Here is a 19,609-nt window from a genome sequence, read left to right as displayed (position 1 = left end):
AAAGTTTACCAAGCAAAGATACCAAAGAAAGAAAAAGTAACCTACTCATGCCCAACACACAGATGAAAACATACCATGATAATCAAACTTCTCTAAGCTCAAACGGCAGCCATGTGACACACTTGGAAACAGAATTTAATTATTACAAATCCCTAGCCAGTGCTTTAGCTACAGTATCTCTCACCCAAGTAAATTAACATTGAAGTTTTCAAGTTAAACAAAATGGAGTAAAGGAAAAAATACAGAGAGATAAGTTCTTTATTTAAAAACTGGAAATAGATAAGGACTTTTGTCATTTTGTGGTGAATAGCAAATCGAATATAAAGGGAGTTGTAATCCAACATATTTGCAGCAACAGATACTATGAAAGCACCTAATATGTGCACTCAATTTCAAAAGATACAGACCTGCTGCAAATCTTGATGAAACTACTACAAATTCAGATGAGAAATGATGAGGAAAAGACTTGATTGTGGTCTTAACATCACTTCTAACTTTTTAGGTTAGATCTTCACATTCTCGCAAATCTTGTTTTTAACTGAAGAATTTAACTCCTACTAAATAACCTTTCCTTTTTATGCAGTACTTTTCTGCTATTCTTAATCACTGTAGCTCTTCATACTCCGGATTTATTTACAGCACCCAGAGGAAGCAGAAATTACTATAGTTATCAAAACAGACTGCCATATAAAAATAAACAATTTTTATGTACTTGTGTTAGCTGAACTCTAAGAATCACATTGAGTGTTAAAAATGGTAACCTAACACTTAAAGCGACAATTCAGGATAGAAAAATGCTTTTATTCTTATTCAGGTAAAAAATAAAGTTAGATTATTATGTTGAGCTTACTAAAATTTTCAACATAGCTAGAGATCACCTAATTCAAGTGTAAATAAACATTTTAAATAAAAAATATTATTTCCTTATATTGTTACCATTAGTAGCAGACGTAAAACAGTACTTCCAAAGTGCTGGGGAACTAAAACTGACCTAGGATGAAGACTCACCATATTCCACACACATCTTAATAGTGGTATCTCTTTATCTTTAAATAGCATTTGAAATTTTGCAGTAGTTTATACACAGTTTGTAGTAGTTTGTAATCATAATAAAATTATTTAAAGAAAATGTAGTTATGTAGATGGATGCAGATTATCAGTATATTAGAAAGTTTTTATTTTTAATAAAATATAAAAGGACTTGTTAAAAGCATTGTGTGTCTTACATGGATATTAAAAAGAAGCTGAACAGTTATCAGCCTGCTGAGAACATATAATCAGTCCCTCCTCATTTTGACTATTGACAGAAAGGAAGTCTCTTTTTTTGCTAGCAAGAGTTTTGTGCCAAAAATTAATGTACCATTTGCTGCTGACAATCTGCCAGACTAATGATACTTTTCTTCACTCAAGAGGGTTCAGAAACTACTACTCACTTTCCAGTCAGCATTTATCACAGATTCGCAAATACAGTCCTCCCATGAAAAGGGAAAACAAGACAGCTCTTCTCCACACACATACACACACCTCTTCACACTTAAGTTATTACTATGAGTAAATAATTTAAAATACTCCAGCAGACACACACAAGCATTTTTCTCCTCCTTCATGGTTGGACTCGATGATCTTAAGGGTCTTTTCCAACCTTAATGATTCTATGATTCTATGATATTACGGCTCAATCCTAATGTCATAGTGCGCGTAAGACTCCCATGAAACTTCCATTCAAACCTGACGTAAGAAAACTTAAAGAATAAAAATCATAGAATCATTTAGGTTGGATAAGACCCTTAAAATCATCAAGTTCAACTGTAAACCTAGCACTGCCAAATCCACCATTAAACCATGCTCCTAAGTGCCACATCTACACATCTTTTAAATACCGCCAGGGATGGGGACTCAACCACTTCCCTGGGCAGCCTGTTCCAATGCCTGACTGCCCTTTCAGTGAAGAAATTTTTCCTAATATCCAATCTAAACCTCCCCTGGCGCAGCTTGAAGCCGTTTCCTCTCATCCTATCACTTGTTACCTGGGAAAAGAGACCGACCCCCACCTCGCTACAACCTTTCAGGTAGTTGTAAAGGTACATTTCAAATTTTATTTCCTACTGGGTTTGGACTCATTATTGTATTTTTTTGTTCTTGTAAATTTCCATAAATTAGTAACAGGACTTACATTCTACTGTGTCTCACTGACATTTGGCCATTTCATATGCCCATATGGACTGCATACACATATACGCACTATCTCTGTTCTACTGCTGTCTGTATACCAAGTACTAACTCTTCTTTGCCTAGAGGATCCCTGGTTACGACTCAGATAGTCTTCCTCAAATACCTTCACTGACATCTTGAATTGCATCCTTAGCCCGGCATATAGATAACTAGATAGTAAATGCAGAGGTTCTCCTCTGTATCAGCTGAAACAGAAGCAAGACACTCAGCACTGAAGGCTAGAAATACAAATACTCCAAGCCCACGTGATTTTCAGAACACCACACACAATGGAGAATCTCAAAGGCCTTGCCTTCCTTAGCAACACTCATTTAAGTCCAAAAGGGATCTGGAAAAAACAAAAACAAAAACCAGCAACATCCCAACACCAGTGGAGAACAAACAATATTGCCAGCCATCTGCAAGCACTAAAACATACAGGATCCAAAAGCAGGCCTCCCAGTATCACGATTCCTACCACACCAACCCCTGCATCCCTCTGGTGTACCTCTAGTCCCAGACAGCTGAGCCCTTACCATTGCAGTCCACTCGTTTCCTAGCCCAGACCTTGTCTATGACCACTGGTTTCCTTCCGTCCCACAGCTGTCCCCAGAGAGTCCTTTCTTCTGCAGATTCCATTTTACAGAATATTACACTTTGTAAAGCGTAGGCTATTTCTAATACACATCATCAGGACACGACCCCACAGGGCACTGTAAGGAACAATACCCTATGCCTCCAAGAACCAGCAGTCTAAAAAGACAAGACACTTAATAGAGTGAAAATTCACACATGGTTAACACACAGGTCCTTAATTTCTTTGGGGTTTGGGAGGGAAATAATAGGGAATCCGGGGAGAATGAATAAGCCAAGAGTAATAAGTTTAATGACAGACTATAAGAAGGAAAAGAAGTAAAAAAGCAGGAATACTGAAAGGTGGATGAAGTGGAAGAAAGTACAGGCATAAGGACCAAAGCACTTTTCAAAAACAGAGGAAGGAATCTGAGGCATGAAGCCAACCAGGAAGGGGATACAGTGCCCAATACAATTTTTAAGTAACATTTTATGTGCTTCTTTCTACCACATCAACTTTGTACTTAGCTTTGAGTTTCTACTGACAACATTTACCTTTGTTTACCTGGTTCTCCTATGTGTGTCTGTACCCGCATGTGTATACACAAACCACAAGCTGACTTACAGCCTTCTGGAGGACACAATACTAAACAGCAACACTCACATTACTGACAAAAAACCGTGATACTGCAGTACTTGAAAGCAGCCTTTTTGGGGGGTTATTTGTAGTGACACAAATGTAATCCATTTCTAAAATAAGATATGCTTTATATTCTTCTGTTATTAACATTCTATACTCATGAACACCAAACTGTTAACCGAAAATAACATCAAACATTTCAAAATAGCACCTTTTGTTCTTAGAAAATTAAGTGATACAACAGTATCAAAATCCATCTCTCAAGCACCTTATTTACAAGATAAAAAAAAGGCATTGCTCAATAGATAGTTACCACAAGAACCTCAAGCACTACAAATATTACCAGTTATTCCATTTTCTAGAGACTTTTTACAATATTATCCAAACCATCTACCTACTCTGATTTTTAAACTGCTTCTAGTACTCTGTAGCTGCATACAAGCACAAGTCTTCCACATTAAATCTGTCACAAAACCACTTGACAGCAGGACTGTGAGCCTCTTACAATGTCAGGTCAATCCTACTGAATGCCAGCTATTGCACATTCCACACAAAAGCTTTCATAAACAACTGACTATTCTTATGCCTATTTTTTAAATATTTCATTGCTTTGTTAAAGATACCTTCTGTGCATTCAGACAAAGGACTTTCAGAAACGCTGAAAATTAGCAAGTGCTTCATAACAATACTGTATCATAAAACCAAAGACATATTAATATTCTTATTAACTGACAACACAAACCACAAACACTCCCATGACTTCCACAAAACTATTTATCTCTCTCTACTACCCAAACAAGCTATTGCACACATGCTGCCAGCTGATACAAACTCAAAAATTACATCATCTAACTCATCTTTGAATTCTCTCACAGTTTTTTTTTAATCCAGTGGATATATGGTGCCTGGGGGCAAGGGGAGGACAGGAATGACCCAAAGCAAGAGCAAACAGTGCAAGCTCCTAATGGACTCCACATCACTTAAAAATGTTCATCAGTTCCACATTAACACATGAAGAAAAGCCTCTGCTTTTTGCTCTGGATACAAGAAATCTGGGAACATAAGCCTCAGAAAAACATTATGAAAAGTTTAGACTCTTCAGTCTAAACCTTTGGTAGTCCCCAAAAGCGATCTTGAAAAGATCATAATGAGAATACACTGATTACTTGGGTCTCAAAAAAAGAAATTAGAAATCACAGGGTTGTCACCTCCTCCCCTCTTACAAGTAAACTCATGCAAAGAAGAAAGATACTATTACATACAGGCACAATATTTATTAAAAATATGCAAGTTTGACGATTTTGAAAGAAACAAAAGCAAGCTATGAGTAGCAAATTTACATCAAGTATATTTTGCATCAAAAGAAAACTTACAGTACTCATAACTCTTACGCTATTTCTAAAGTAAACAGAAAAATATATTTCTATATATGTAGATTTAGCTCCAAAGACAGAAAATTACTCCTCAGTTCAATTAATTCACAATTTTAAGCCAAGAGCTTCTAAGATTAGAAACTGAATAATCAAAGTTCTCACAGCTGTCCCCTTCCCCTTTCCCCCCCTCCCCCCTTCTCTTTTTAATGCAACTGAGAAAGATTTGGGGCATTTTTCCATCAGGGCCAACAGTCTGCGTCCTCTATTTGCATACAACCAAATTTACAAAAGGCCGTATTCTGTAGCATGCTACCTGTTAAACTTTGGCTACCTAAAGCTGCCAAAACCAAAACAACTGAACAATGTGCTCACCCCCTCTCCCCCAAATTATCAGTGAGAGACAGTGTAATTGCTCCAATCCTAGTTCTCAAAGGAAGCTTTTTTGACACATCAGCATCACTATTTGTTTCTTTAATCTTCTGAAGCCAGTATGTAAATTCAATTATTTTGGTAGCTACATATCCACAAACATTTGCACATGAGGGCCTCTGCAACTCTAATATATGTAAATGGAACTGCATTCCTGAATTTATTTCCACCAAAGATTGAGATATAAAGATTTACCCATGTAAATTTGACAGATTGTAAAATAGATTGGTCAATGTTGCACCTAAACTAACCGGTACTTCAGGCATTATTCAAATACATGGAACCTTAACCTTGCAGAATCTCCGATTTGTGGTAGTTGACAGAATCACCACTTTGTTACCTGCTGTTAATTCTGGACCATAAGTATATACCTTACCAACCCAAAGCAAAAACGCCTGCTTACAAGTTACTACTCCGATTTCTGAAAATTGATTTTAAAAAACTGTTAAATTTTTAATGCAAGATGATTTTTACCACCAGATCTGATTTAATTATCAAAACACCCTGAAACTTTCATTTGGTGAGTGACTGTGAGGACTAACAGCACTGCCACAAAACAAATTGTTTAATGCATTCAGACACTAATACTGATTTTTTTTCAGCCCTCAGCGATTCGAAGTCCTCCTATTCTGATGCAAGAACTGAGATTAGAGATGTAGTACGTTAACACCACCTCAATACTCCAAGTGTATCAGTTTAAGTACAAACACACATTTACTAAAAAACAAACAAACAAAAAAACCCCCATCAAACAAAAAACCCCACAATAACAACAAAAAACCAAACAAACAACAAGGAAGCTTTCCTATGTAACTGTGTAAACGATGTTTATTTCAGATTTCTCTCTCCTGGACTGCTTTCACAGAAACTGCCCGTTGTGAAACAGGGTTAACTTCATAACTTAACGGTCTGCTGCTACCAAGTGTGGCAAGTCGGAAAGTCCACCTCAAACCACAGCAGCCCCATGGACTTTGAATAAAATACAATGCCACATTCCACAGCCCAACAACCCAGTATTTATTTTCAGATAAGTTAACTGGTGGCAACTTTTAGAGAATCAAGGGCAAAGCTTCCATATGTATCTCTAGATCTATGAAAAAGCACTTAAGCTACTTGAACTCTTTGCCTCTGGTCACTGAAAACACAATACCAGCCTTCTAGCTAAACAGCCAAAACACCAGCATGCATTTCCACCCAACTTCTAAATAATAACAGTATTTTTCCTCCACCATCCCCATATATATAGCATTCTGACGGCTTGTATTTTTACTGGGTTTTCTTTTAAATCCCAGATTTGTGAAATGGAGCATATTACAGACATATGCAAACTTAAAGTGTGCAACATTTCACAAGCCTATTGAATCTATGTTCAACTTCCAAGAAAGGGAGTGGAGCAGTGAAATCAGCGAGAAGAGGCAGGATACATTCTCTCTTTACTACATCACAAGAATCAAAGATAGGATTTTTTTTTTTTTTTTAAAGAACGCTTTCCTACACTAGAAATTGGAGTTCTGCCAAAAGTCTATAGACAATTGGAGAACTAGCAAATTTATGACATCAGATATTCCAAGGAAGTGAAACCTGACTTAACGGAAGTGATTTTTATTCAAGAAAAACAGATATTTAAATACATATTAACAAAAATATTTTAAGACCATGCATGGAGGAAGTTCCTTTTAAAAAAAATTCTTAAAACACGTTTAATTACAGGCTGAAGCCCCACCCAAACACATTTCCAAGTCAATCCGCAACAAAACATTCTCGATATTGCCAATATCCCTGATAATTTTTTTAAAAAGGCCAAAAAAACCAGTTACCCAAGAATTTTTGTTCAATAATCCTTTCCTTTCTCTCACTCTTCTGAAAAGCACTGCTTGCTGGCATGAAACTTCCGAAGCCTGGAAAACCATCATCAGTGTGAACTGGAAGCTTCTAGAGCGAAGTTTCCAAGTGACCTGGTGATTGATTCCCCAGCCACCTTAATGCATTCCACCCGACTTCGCAACGCTTTGACAAGCGTATGGATATTCAATATTTCTTTATATGCAATCTTCTTAAAAACAAGTGTATTATAAAGTTTTATTTCACCTTTTAATTAATCTTTGAAGACCTACAGTTGCGGTAGTCTCTAGCTAGTACTGCAAACCACAGGCCGATCAAATTTCTAAGGCATCCTTCATGTATTCACGTAACTTTGAACCCTAAACTACAGTCTCAAAATCATAAATAATGTGTTACAGGGATTTCTAGTCATACCCAGCTTCAAGAACTCCCTAAGCCTGAATAAAGTTCAGTATCAACAGCATAACAGCAGTGTTGACTTAGAGAGTACATAACATTTACTTTGGCTACAGTTGTCAATTCCAAATGACCAAAACTCATCAACATATCTGGTGACAAGAAAAGTCTGTAAATGCATAAAGTTCTGGCAAAAAAAAACCCTAAGCTTTCTTGAGTTTGGAAGGTATCCAGCATCAGTCTGTAAGCACACATGCGTTGGAGCTAGACAAACCAGCGATTCTGGCATGAAAGGTTTCCGTTTCTCTTTCAGGAACTCTTTGGGACTAATGAAGATTTATTCCCCCTTACACAGAAACAGGTCCTCATCTGTGGAAGAGTTTAGCTGTCTGTTAAGAAACTATATGATGACAGCACACTGCCAAAGTGATCATTCTGTGCACTACCCGCTCTGAGCTGCGCAGAGAATGAGCATCTAACTGGAAATACATTTCATACACACTGCTTTTCCATACAAATTCCTGTGGTTCGGAAGGAAAACAGTGCTCAGAAACTGAGCTGAAAACAGCCAGGAGTATCGAATAATCTAAGCGTCACTTAAAAATCACAAAGCTATCACGCAGAGTTCTCAGCTAAGAAAAACATTAAAAAAAACAATCACAAGACATAAAGCAAAGACCGAGGTTGTCCGGCGAAACCTCACCGCGGAGAAGGCGCTGAACGCCCGATGACCGCCAAGCCTCTTCCAAGCGCCGCTCTGAGCCCCCGCGGCTGCGGAAGGGCCGCACAGGCTCTGCCGCTCTCACCGCTCTGCCCAGCGGCCCCGGGGCCGGCGGGGGGCGGGGGCCGGCACCGGCGGCGTAACACGGGGAGCCAGGAGGCCGCGCCAGACCCGGCGGCGCGGGGCGGCGGCGGGGCGCCGAGCCCCGGCCGGTTGCACAAGGGCCCGCCGTCCCGCGGCGCAGGACGCGCGCGAGCCACTTGTTGCGGCGGCCGTTATCGCCGCGCGCTCTTGCGCAACGCCGGCTCGCGGCGCACAAAGGCTCCCGCCCGCCCCGCCGAGGCGGCCGCTGACCGGCGCGAGGCCGCCGCCGCCCGCCCCGGGCCCCTCACGCCGGTCCCGCGCCCCTCTCCGCTGACGAGCGGCCGCAGCCTACCGAAACCTTCCCCCGCGCCGGGCGGAGGGCAGAGCCGCCCGCTGGGTTGAGCAACTACCGTGTCGCAACGACCGGCAGCCGAGAAGTGCCCTCTTCCTGCGGAGCTCGGTGCCGCGGGGCGGGGAAGGACCGAAACGAGCCGGCGGTGGCGGCCGAGGGCAAGCCCCGCCGCACCCCCCACCGCCACGCAGACCTGCCCGCCCGCGGGCGCCCCGCCGGTCCGTCCCGTCCCGTCCCCCTCCGAGCGCGGCACGCACCCCGCGGCACGGCCAGCTCGGGCCGCCCCAGACCCCCCGCCCGCGCACACCCACCTGCCCGGGCAGCGGCCGCCGCCGTCTCCTGCGCCGCCCCCCAGCCAGCGCGGCGACGGAGCCCGCTCCCTCACGCCGCCGCCGGTAACGGCCGCGCTGCCGCCTCCTCCGCGGGCACGGAGGGGGAGCCGGGCGTTACCTAGGCAATAGCTTCGCCCTCGGGTCCCGCCCCGCCCCCTCGGCGCGGGCCGCCAACCCGGCCGCAGCTTTCGGTATCAAACGGCAGGCGGCGGCCAATCGCGCAGCGCGCCCCCGCCCCCTCTGGCCGCTCCCGGGCCCATTTTCCCGTGAGGGCCGGAGCCGGCCGCGGGGCGGCGGCGAGGGGCCCCCGGGCACCAGCCGCGCCTCCGGCCAGTGCTGCGGGGCTGGCGGCGACGGGGAGTCGCCTGCCCGCCCCGCCGTGCGCCAGACGGCCGACCCGTCGCGGGCCGGGCCGGGCCGGGCCGGGCCGGGCCGGGGCTCCGCTGCGAGGGCCGGGCCGCGGAGCCCCTCGCGAAAACCCCGGTTGTGAGCTACGGCCGGGCCCGCCAGCTACCGCCCTCTCCCAGCCCCGCTTCTTCACGAGTAGTTTCGCTTCCCCCTGCTCGTTTGGCGCTCCCCGACCGCGCTTCTCCTTCGCAGTGCCGAGCATCGCCGGCGCCCCATGGAGCTGCTGCTGCGCCCGGCGTGCGCGCCCGCACGCCGCCTCCGACGGCCAGGCTTAAAAACTACAGCCGGGCTCTGGAAGAGTGAAAGAGGCGGCAGTCGTCTATGTTCGCACTGAAAAGGGTTCATCAAAGAGCAGCCTTCCCGAAGTGGCTTCTGGAAATCAGCAGGGAAGACCTCATTATAGCAGCTTATTGCTTTGCCAATGATTTCCGTGATACATCCTCATTTTAAGAGTCTTGGTGCTGAGCTGTTAGGAATAATTGCATTGAAACTAGTACGTATAAAAAAATAGGTGGTTTTCTAAGGCTTAAAAGAAGCAATCAAAGAAAAGCAAGGTATAATGTAACAACTTACTTTTGCATGCAGCTAGCCCCATCCCCACCCACTGAAATCAGCAGTAACATTCCTACTGCCTTTAATGAAAATAGGGCGAGGCAGAGCATATCCTTGTCCACATTCAAAAAGAGTACGATCATATTATGCCTATTTTAACATCCCTATGCTAATAATCATGCTGTATTATTAGTCGTGTCTATTTTTCTCTGTTCATTTTTCCAGTCATTCCAGTTCTGAAGATAGAAAGATGGATGGATTTACCTCCTCATCAACTTCACTTACTGATTCTCAAGGCACTAAAAATTCATTAAATTTGGATTAGAAAACATCTCGGGGATGTTTAGGTGTTTCTTCCAAACAAACAAACAAACCAACCACAACACGGATTGACTGGAAATTTATGGGAAGGACAATGATCTCTCCACCCATTTCAGCAAATGGGATTTTTGCACGAACGGTAAGCTGCAATGCAACATCTACGCAAACCTCAGTGGAAGGGCAGAAGTTAATGAGAAACCTTGCCTACCACCTGTCAGTTGCCTTCACAGCCTTCACAGCCCGTCTGTTGTGTGTATCAATTAATAGTTCCCCTTCCTGCTTTTAACAAGTTCCTTTAAGGCCGCTCAGTACTACAGGCACTGTTTCTGAACATCATGCTGCTTCTTCGTACCGCAGGAGTGTGGTAACTTCACTTGACTTCCCTTCTTCCTGGAAAAAAAAAAAATATGTATTTCAAATGAAAGTAACTGGTTTATCAGACAAGCGTACAGATCATACAAAGACAGTATCATCTCTATGGATGGTGTCCTATATAATGAAGTTTAGTTCAGCACATTGTCTCTTTTGTTTAAAGTTTACACTGCTACTGAAATAAACTTCTAAAAAATAAGGTATTAATGAAATCTGGTAGTGCAAAAAGTCCCAGATATGTAACTTTTCAAACCATTCTAATACTTGTGGTTTTGACATTAAATATTCCAGATATCTTGGCCTAGATATTCAAACCTTGGCTCGCTAGTTGGCCTCACTGATGACAAATGGTTTTGTGCCTGGAAAGGCTAGATAATGTTTTTTAGAAAAGAGCTATTTACTCTGGATCTTGCAACACTAGGTTGTTGTTCTACAGGATCCGGTGCAGTCTTTGTAAAGTGTAAGTCAACTATCATGCGAGTGATTTACTAGACTGAGCAGAGGGCTACAATCCAGAAACTTCAAAATCTGTTGACTGCACTGCCATCTTTTCAATTGAATAATGATGTCTTGAATTGTCTGTCATGCATAAAGCCCCAAGCACTTAAAAATTGGCTTGTATAGACAATTTCTGCTGTATCTATGAATAGACTTCAATGAAATCTTGCTCACAGAGAGTTTTTCCTGTAGGGTTGTAATCCCTGACTTCAAATTTCCTTTCCATTTTGTGTTTTAATGCCTCCAAATACAACATCAGTACTTAGCAGTGGGAGTAAAGAGATCTCAATCAGTAGTTATCAACATATTTCAGATTATAGTTGATGAACTTGCATGATATTCATGTTCTTGTCACACATGGAGTTGTTATGGACAGTGTGTGCAATATGGATAAGGAACTTGTCTTGAAACATCTTAAAGAAACGTTTTTATACCGTACGTGGCAGTGAAGAAAACCAGACTTTAAATATAATTTTAATTTTCAATCTCCTTATCTTTAGATTCTCTTCCCACCCCCCTTCACAAAACAACAAATGTTCTATTATTCTCCCCCCCAGGCTATTGTTACATGTGTTCTCAGTATAACAAAGGGGTTTTGTCTAAAAAGGCTGTATCTGAGTCATGTCTTTGCATGTGAAACAGCTGTACACCTAGGGCACATTCTTGATCACGTGAAAATATGTCATTTTCAGCATTCCGGGTTTACATTATTTTAGCCCCATGTCACTGCAGCGATGAGAAGAAAGGAACTAACGCACAAGTTGTCTGTGTATCTGCAGACACCACAGAACTCTGGCAGCAGACCCAGATAGAGGGAGAAAGAAAATGCAAGTGGAAATGCCATGTGAAGGATGTTTGGCCTAAAGTAGAAACAGCTGGTCTGAAAAAAATTCAAGTTAGTAAATCTAAAGGACAATGATCCAGAACGCGACTGAATACTGGGCAGGAGATGCTTACAAATCATTTATTACAAAACTTAAATGCTCATAGCAACTTGCTAGCGTCTGACACTGTGATACAACGGCAACATCTACAAACCAAATCAGCTTTGGGTAGTTAATGCACAGGAACGTTTTGTGGTGAATACAGAATAACACGAGAATCTGTCATGAGTATTTCTTTTCTTAAAAAAAGTTATATTCAAAACTGCGTGAGCAATGGTAGAGAGAATAATGGTCACTCTACAGCTCATGGTCATTCCTTTGTCAGTGTGCTACCTACTGTCATCCAAATAAAAGGCTTTAGAACATCTTGTGTATGAAAAATAACATGACAGTCTCCTAAGTAGTCACTAGAGGAAAGCCAGTTTGGATTATAACATTCAAAAAATAGCTTATCTGGAATTAACAAAACTTTCATCTCCCATTTTAAGCCCCTCCTTCATCTATGCTAGAAAAAAAGGTTTCCCGTTGCCTAAGGTAGTAGGTTGTTACCATCTGGGGGACAGAATCTCTCATTAGTCACTGAAATTTAAGAGATGTTAATAAGCAAGCGAATAATTTTGGCGTGACTATTTCAAGCCATCTGTTTAGAAAAAATAAATCACAAGAATCAGGTTTAACTGTCACAGTCTACATTTAATCCCCTAAGAAGGAAATACTAAGAGATTCCCAAGGAATTTTGTATGTTAAAAGTACATTTATTAAGTCTATACATGATTTCATGCACTAGGTTAAAGTACTACAACATGTATGCATGACATGATAGAGAAGATACAGTATGCGGATAGCATGATCCTGTAACAGTCTCAGCTGATAAATAAAAGCTGGCCTGCTGGATGGGACCTTCCCCATCTCTGCAGATGTTAGACCAACCTGTGAAACCAAAGCTGGCCATTGCCATTAGGGCCTCTCAGGGTGCACCGATAAAGTGCTAATGGCACGGTGAAAAACTCAGCGTAACTCGCTACCTCAATTTTGTAAGCATACTGTTCCCTCAAAGGTGTTCTGTACCGTACGTTGGTCTCTTCTCCTGCGCTTGCACCAGCGTGTGTGTCTATAATAAGCTTCTCTTTGTTTCTTACACTGACTCCGGTGAAGGGGGAGGCAGCAACAAATAATGGACTGAGTGACATTCAGTACCAGACCGCAAATGCAGATGTCGGACAAAACGGATGCTGAATTTGGCTAATGAAGCCACAGCCTGCAGCAAGAACAAACAGCTTTTAACACTGCTTTGCTAAACCAAGTTATTTAACGTGTAAAATTCAGTGGAAAAGTTCTCTGAGACCTTACAGCATACGTACAGGAGCCAGAGAGGCAAACCGCTCTGTTATCTACAGCAAATAGCCAGCAGCACTGATACCCAAATATTCAGCATCCTGGCACTTCACTGTTCTGTTCCCCGTTCTGAATTCAGTGTCCGAGGCCTCTCATTTTAAAATTTTAAGCCTAACTTAAATGACATAAAGCCACCTAAAATAGAAGGCCTCTTCCTCAACCTCCCTGACCTCCCCTGGCTGCTGTAACGCACCAGAAGTACCAGCGCGTCAGCTGATTCACCCGCCAGGCCAGACAGAGCCCTGCTGTCAACGCGTGGGCTCCGCTCCTTCCCCTTTTCCCCGCTCCGGCAGGCTGCGTGAGCTGGCATCCAGCAGCAGGTCCCAGCTGGAGAGAGGCCTTAACCCACCAAAGCTCTCCTTCTGGCTTTGCTTGCGATCCCACAGAGCACGACTGCTGCTCTCGGGCTCCCTAAATCTGGGCCGTGGACTGGGGGAATTGGAAAGGGGAGTCCCTCTGTACTGAGGCTGCAAGTGTGCCAGTAAGAGTTGGGAGCTGAACACTCCCTACCCTACCCTGTAAATCCACACCTAGAAGGCACATCGTCGTATTGCTTGCAAATCACAGAAACCCCATGATCGGGAGCTCTTAGGCAGATACTTTTAAATGGTGGCATTCTTGATCAATTTATCCCAATTCTATTATAATAAAGCAGCATTTTTTTATATCACTTATCTGTAGAGAAACTGGTTCAAAGTACTTAGCTGTCACTGATTCCATACTATAGCAAATGTATATGGGGTTGCTTATTTTCTGCATCTGTTCATGGCAAACGGAGGTTTCTGGGTATGGCCACACTTTACAAGACAGCTTGTTCATGAGGTGCGTGGCCATCTGTATTACATCAGCCAGTGAAGCTCAAAAAAATTGCTTAGAGTTAGGAAGAGTAAGATCTTTACAAAGATCAACAGCATCCTGAGGCGGCCATCTGACTTTGCTGCTACGTCTTTCTTTATCTCTACATAGTTTTTCATTTTTCCAGTTTCCTAACACAGATTTCGCAAAAATAGTTCCACTCATCAATACAAAATAACTTCTTTCATCAAAAGCATCTTGAATAGCTAGTGCCTAATGGAACTAGGAATTCTGTCCACATGTAACCTCACACACCACACAGGCAAGTCTCCCACCAGCTATTATCTCCTCTGCCCACTTTATGTGTCTGACCTCATACCCAATATTAACATATTTTTGTAATAAAAAGCAGCACTGGATTGTTAGAATTGCCAGTTTTTAGATGAGACACTGAGTTCCCTTGTGTTATTTCTGCTGACTTTTCTAATCAAATATAAAGATCCCATGACACATCTTGACAAAAAGTAGGGCACAGCTGGCTTATTTATTCTTTTACTAAAAATAGGCTTCAATGTCCAGCAGGTTGTAATGTGTTAGATAGCACTTCAATTGTAATAGCTGCTGTACCTGCCTCAATACAGCTCTATTAGCAGTTCATATTTGCAATATGCTAATTACGAAAATCAAACATCAGGCTTCACAATTACTTTAGTAGTTCCATTTTGCTAAAATGCTTACTAGGATTAGACTGTCCAACAACTGAAAAGGCAATAAAATAGCTTCTCATCCCTACAGGAGGAGTTTCTGACACCCTTCCAAGCACAGCGCAGCATGTTTTACCTCTCTTGGGTTAATGGTATATTACTATTCTCAGCCAGAGGCAAAGACTAGGAAGAGATTCATTACGGGAACTGGAACACAAATGGTTTAAAGAAACCCGTATCTTTCCCACCTTCTTTACATGTTTATTTTCTAGCTGGCCTTTTTGTTAAGGCTATTCTGATAACAGAATGGATGTAACACTGTGAAAATGAACAATGATCACAAACACTATTGAGTCTATCACACTTTTTAATGACTACGGATATGAAATATGCTGTGTTATTTCTGAATTTGGCCTTGCAGAAGACTTTGAACTGATGTTTTGTCAACTTTGCTTAGAGAAGCTCATTGTCCAGTCACAATGGTGTAAATCAGGATTAGCAAGACTTCATTTTGTGTAGAACTGCCATAAGAGAGAAAACACAGTCTTTAGCCCCTAAACTACACTGATGTGGTCACCCTTTGAGTCAAATACATTTACTGACCTGCAGTACACAGTGAACATCCCTTCTGAATTTGGCCACGTGCCATTTGCGAACCACAAAAGACTTGCTCAAAAACAAATCTTTCTTTATCTCACACAAGTTACATGTCATGTGCAAACCAAAGAAAGAAATAAGAGCAAATGTGTTATATTATTGCTACCATAAAACACAGGTACTGCATTAACATTTCACTAGCCCATGGAAAAACATGATCACTTTAATCCCATTGACGTTACACACTACTAGAAAGCTGTACCTACGTATCTGTACCTACGTATCAGGGTAAACTGAAAAAGTTCAGGTTGAACTTTAAAAATCAATAAGCACAAGAAAAATAACAAATATTACATGCAACACCATTCCTCAAAATATCAATTCTTACTCACAAATGGACTGTTCTTTTGAATCCCTATTTAAAATCTCAGATTTGAACTTCTTCTCTTTGGTGAATGTGTTACAATTTTAATACTACTTATGATCGTCTATTTTAAAAGGACTATAAAAAATACAGAAGGCATTTATAGATTTCTTATTAAGGATGTCTCAAGTGTCTAGAAACCTCTCTAATACTAATTTATGAGTATCTAATCATATCAATGTTTCTTTTGCTATAAAACTGTTCTTCTACACTAAGATCAGTGCAAACAGTCACTAAGACACACTGAAATCAGCAAGAACCAAGAATATTCAGTGCTCTGCTGGAATAAGCAGTAACGCTTTCATCTAACACTTTTATTAATTTAACTTCCCATGATCAGGAGCCATGAGTCCTACCCTCAGAGAAACCTGCACTCTGACACATTTCAGAACAGCTCCCACGAATTGTTATTAACAGGCACTGCACAACCAATGCAGGAGAGATTCCGGGAATACTCCTAAGATGCCAGTACATAGTTTGAAGCGATACTCCGCACAACCATTTGTTGCTAGACAATCCAGTCATCCCGAATCAGGAAGACTCATTTTATTTCTAGGAATTAGAATTTTAGACAGTTTCTTCGAGCTACATACGCATCAGATTCATTTTTAGTCCTCAATAGCTAACCTTACTGAATCTGGCTAGATGCCATCAAAAAAAAAAAAAAAAAAAAGATTGTTGCAGCAGAAGAGGAAAAGTGTATTATTATTACTCTCAAAACTAACAAACTAAGCCTGCCTCCTTACTATTTCAAAAACTCCAGGCTTTGTGCTATATCTCTTTTTACAATGTTTCCACGTATTGATTAACCAAATCAAAATCTGTGTCTCTCTCACCCACTCTGTCGGGCAATCTATCACAAGTCGTCTGAAAGCTTCATTTATATGACTCATACGCCTTTAGATTAAACAACTAGGCAAATGATGCCAAGTCTCTATTTATCACAGCTTTGTCAGCGAAACAAATCATTCAGCAGGTGAATCATGAAATTACTGTGTGGATGCTAAGTAAACACAGAAGGAAGCAGAGAGATGCCAGCTTAACTTCACACTTCCCCATCTACTTCTCCTTCCCATCTCCTTTGCTATATCACTGTGGTATTGTTAATATGAGCAGATGAACTCTTCTTGCCTTTTTCTCAACATGCAGTCAATTTGGCTGCAGTTCAGAAGGTCCTTTAGACACATCAGGAAAACTGAAGCACATGCTTCCATGGTTTGCTCAGGAGACAGCGCTTGCTGCGCACGCCTCTGAGAGGGAAAGTGGGCTTTCATTTCCAGTGTGAGCAGTGGATCCATTTACATGGCACCACCATGTAGTCTGTAGCTCTCCTGCTTGGAGGGGGCTCGTAGGGGGCTTTTGTTGCAATTCTGCTCTACAGTGAAGACTGACTGACAGGATATCGCTGCTCAGAGAGGGGCTAGCTGTCTGGACAAGGTTAGGTCACCTTTGCAAGAGAACACATTCCAGCAGTTCATAAAAATGTGGCTGAAGAGCATTTTTTTTATCCCTGGAATGTATCTCATTGCCAAAGAAGGTAGCTATGCTAAGGAAAATGTTCCATGGGGAGCAAACAAACTCTTCTGCAAAGCCATTCCTCCCAGCTCCACCCCAGCTGATATTACACAAGTTGAATAATGCATGTGAAGGTATTAAGTAACATGTAAACATTTCCAGTAAATGTTTCTGCTGCAGGCCTTGGCTTAACTGGTACTGCTTCCCTCTGTGATAGTTGAAAAACAACTTCCTCAGTTCTTCTGCACCTAAAGCTTAATATTAATGAAGCATTTCCTACCAATCACTGACTGGAATCTTCCTCGTCCCCTATCTCCCAATATAGATTTTAAAACCTTTGAAAACTTACCTAATGAAGCCTTACTCAGAGATGTACTTCTCTGAAAGTCTCTTATTGGCCTTATAGCCTATTCAATGGGGTAACCTGATGTTCCGAAAATATTACAGTTCTGGTAATACATTTGAGGACAAATGATAAATTCCAATCGGAAACAAGCTGGGTTCTTCTCATACCACCAAGAATGTTTTATATGAACCCTTGTCTTCCCATCATGAATTTTCCAACAATATTCCTTCCCTCCCCAATTCTGAGATTATGTATTTTCACATATTTTTTCCCAAGGGTGTGAGAGCACAGTGTTGGGAAGCCACGGTCCTTTTCAATCTGGTAGAGGAAATCCCCTTGGAATTTAGTATCACTTTAGGCATGCACACTGTTTGCACAGCGTATGCCAGTAATTCCTTTTCCTTTACCATCTGTGACACTCCACAACAGGAGCAAATGCAGTTCTGAGCCAACTAACCAAAAGCGAATGGGCTTAAAAGCTAAAACATCACTGGGATGAAGATGGGCTCTTGAATCACCTCAGCGAGACTGAGAACCATTAGTCCCAAAGGAGAACTGCCCAAGGAAATTTCTGGGATTTTCCACTGGAATTTGTACTTTCTGAAAGGGTTTTCTGTAGGAGCGACTGACCTAGGGTCAAATATCTGAGGAGCTCCCAGGAAACAACACCAAGTTCCACTCTGAAAAGTGCTTGGGCAAAAACTTTGAACAGACCTCTTAACCTTTGGACAGACCTCTTAACCTTTCCTTAAGTAGGAAGGTAAAGTCATGCATTTTCTGTAACTTCTTCCAAGTATAAATTATTTCTTTTAATGTCTGTTAGCTGCACAGGGCTGAGAGCTGTGGGGCGAGTTGGATTGTTCTCCTTCACATAAATTAATCGTTTTCCCGGCAATCAAACTTGCAGCCCAACTGAGGACATGACACTGGCAGCACTAAACATTACTTCGAGCCAAGGGTCTCACTGATCCTGAAAAATCTTTCTCAGTACATAGAGATGATTGAAAAGGAAAAAGCTCAACTGATCTTCCAAGCTGAAAGTGTGGCAAGTTAACACTGGGTTTTAATGTGGTTTTGATAGGAGTTCATAAGCAATGCTCCACACGGAGTCTTGTGGCATAACAAGACACACGAACATCCAAAGAACAGGAGATTAATAACCTGTTTTCATGTTTACTGATCATCTGGCTCCAATACAACTTTTTGGAAGACTGTCTTAAAGTGAAATCAGTTTCCCTGGGCTTCATTACCGAGTTGCAACAAGACTGCTCCCAGAGACAACCTGTAACTAGTAAGAAATGTGCTCCTGTTTGGGCAATATATGGAAAGCAGAAATACCAGAGAACAACCTCCTCCAAGCCCTCTCTTACCCCCCGTTTACAGCAGCAGCCTTTTTTTGCCTGATCTCCCACATTTGTATGAGAAGTAATGGGTTAGCGGTGCTGAGTATCACAGCTCCCAACCCCAAGGCCACCAGCTCTTAGTAAGCTCCCAACCTCTGTATGGTAACTGCAGCACTGGTATCAGTGACTGTTCAAAGAAAATAAAGCACAGGGAAACAGAAATTATGGCCACCATGGCAAAATCAGATCACAATAACACAAAAACTATTGTGCACACCTCAGTAACTGATGCGGGCCTATTTTTATGTCTGGACTGATCAGGACAGGCACAAAGCAAAAACCATACCAGAACGAGCCTGTCCTGCTCAGAAAATTGTTTCCAGCAATGCAGCAATGAGTTAATGATTGCATTATAGCTATTACAGGAATGCCCATGCTCAGTAAGGAGTGTTTTGAAGAAAGGTTTTTGAATGCTACTTCCCTGCTGCTTTTACTTCCCCTA

At 42.0% G+C, this 19,609-nt stretch overlaps 1 protein-coding gene across 2 annotated transcripts in view; it reads right to left on the bottom strand.

The window, feature by feature from the left end:
* PIK3CB (phosphatidylinositol-4,5-bisphosphate 3-kinase catalytic subunit beta) overlaps positions 1-19,609 on the bottom strand; it is a 106,547-nt gene that overhangs the window by 75,238 nt on the left and 11,700 nt on the right. The window contains exon 2 of one of the 2 annotated variants that reach the window (XM_082320853.1): positions 10,443-10,624. The gene's annotated coding sequence lies outside the window, so the exon portion shown is untranslated. Of the gene's footprint in view, positions 1-8,932; positions 9,018-10,442; positions 10,625-19,609 lie in introns of those variants that run through there. The other variant, XM_082320854.1, reaches the window with a different exon arrangement.

Source organism: Platalea leucorodia (genome assembly GCF_965183815.1).
Source record: "Platalea leucorodia genome assembly, chromosome: 8".
NCBI lineage: Eukaryota > Metazoa > Chordata > Aves > Pelecaniformes > Threskiornithidae > Platalea > Platalea leucorodia.
This window is presented reverse-complemented; position numbering and strand designations above follow the sequence as displayed.